Here is a 2236-nt window from a genome sequence, read left to right on the forward strand (position 1 = left end):
TCAGCCCTCCACTTCTATCATCCTACAGACTTCTCTCCATCTTCTCCTCTGTGAACATGATTATGCCAGCGCTCCAGTTTCTGTTTACTGTCCCTCCTCTTCAGTGCTATCACTGTAATCATCATCAGTATCCTAATTTGGCAGTGCCACACTCTGCACATGCTTTATGTCTTGGAACACCTCTTAGTGGCATATGTGCAGACACAACAACAGCAGACTGGAGTGGTGTGTTGGATTGATTTGAATGGTAATTAAATTAATTTAGATGAATTTACTTAGTCACAAGAATTTGGGTGTTGAGTCAACATACTTCTTTACCTCGAATTGGGTTTTCCCAAGACTTAAATTGTAAATGTGGCAACATACTGTTATATGTTCAAATGCCTAAAACATCATATTTATGTTAATCTGGTCATGTGGTCTACATCTGGCTTGTGACAACGCAGATTATGACAGTCCTGTTATAGAGAACCTCTGATGTGGACAGTTGATTTCACAAAGTGAGTGACTTTAAAGCAGCTTTAGTTGATATATTTATAATGTGTGACTGGTGGTGTCTAACCTACTGTAGACCACCTGCTCAGCACCAAACAGCACACAGATACATGCCTCCAAATGAGTGATAATGTTACTCCATAACTGCAGGACGTGTAAATGAGGTTAAAAGTAATTAATTAACATGTGCTTAAATCTGACCAAACTTTAGTCAAAGCATCGGCTGATCATAAAACAGAACTATGAATTTTTGGTTAAGTCATTGACCAAAGTTGTCCCTTTCATTGACACTTGCCATTTTTTGTCATAAAACATTACACCTAGTGTCCTAAGTCAATTTGTCCAACATTCAGAATGAAACAGGCGGAGCGCTGTAATGAACATAATGTACTGTGAAGGGTGTAAATAACCCTTTCTGCTTCTCTTTCTTTTTTAACACTCAGTGGCTGTGAGTCACTGACACCAACCAAACCACAGGCAGCAGATTGGAGGAGGCTCACACAACTCACTGTCCTTTTGGTCAGGTCTGTAGTCACTCGCTCATTGTTGAGTTAAAAGCTGGAGAGACACCTTAAAGGAATTCTAATTTTAGGGAACGCGTCATCTGTTTTCCGGCAGAGGGTTAGTTGTGATGATTGATACCACTCTCATATCTCGGTGTGTTTCCATCCAGCTATTTTTATGCACATTTTCAATATGTGCATATAAAGTCTTGAGTGGAAACGCAGACAGTTTGATGAGAAATATTCGATAAAAGGTTTCATGCTTGGCTGAGGTGGGAAACGTTGGTGTATCGATAAAAACAAAATACGATAAAGTGCAATGGAATCAACTCAGCAAATTTATCATGACTTGAAACATCTGAGTCATACATCCACTGAAGTTTCCACTGAAGAGATAAAAACGGTGATGGATGAAAAGATCAGGTCTGTGTGAAGTGGTGAACAGGCTTGAACATTAATCTCAGACTCCCTAAAAATTTGGTATTTACCCCAGACGGCTGTGGTTTTGCAGGGTTCCTGCCCCAGAGTGCTCCGTGACCATCTCAGCCTTCTCTGCACGTTGTTTTCCTACAATTTGTGACTTGCAATTTTTTGTTTCAGAGGTATGTACATAGAAAACAATAGTTTGCCATGTACGACCGTTTGGGCTGTTAGAAGTTTATTTCCAGAAGTCAGGTGACATAGTTCAAAGCAGGACACATTACAGGTAAATAGTAGGTCATACAGACTGAATGGAATTAGGGCAATTATTTTCGCGCGGGAGCGTGCCTCCAGGCAAATATAGTATAGTGACTGTTTAGGCTAGAAAAATGTACTAAATGACGTCGTTTTGAGTAAACTCTGGATGTCGCCACTTCAGGACACTTGGATTGCAGCGGACAAGCAGTATGGAGGAATATTACAAAGTTTTTGTGTAGTTTTATGGACCTTTTCCTCTCGGACACCATTGACGCCCATTATATGGATTTTTGCTGCAGAACGGTACCCCCGCGGGTCTCCAGCTGCACTTTGAGGAATAAAAAACTACACCGGATTTCTCATCAGCATGAGGGTGAGTCGATAATGACTGAATTTCGTTCTAGAGTGAACTATTCCTTTAAGCTAACTATGGCTTTAAGAAAGTGAACAGTTATTCTGTCGTTACATTTAAAAAAAGAAACATGGTTTGAGGTAAAAGCAGACCAACACATACTGAGGACACACACTCAGAACTGATGCTTATCAAGTCATCTGTTCAT

Source organism: Pagrus major, chromosome 9 (genome assembly GCF_040436345.1).
Source record: "Pagrus major chromosome 9, Pma_NU_1.0".
NCBI lineage: Eukaryota > Metazoa > Chordata > Actinopteri > Spariformes > Sparidae > Pagrus > Pagrus major.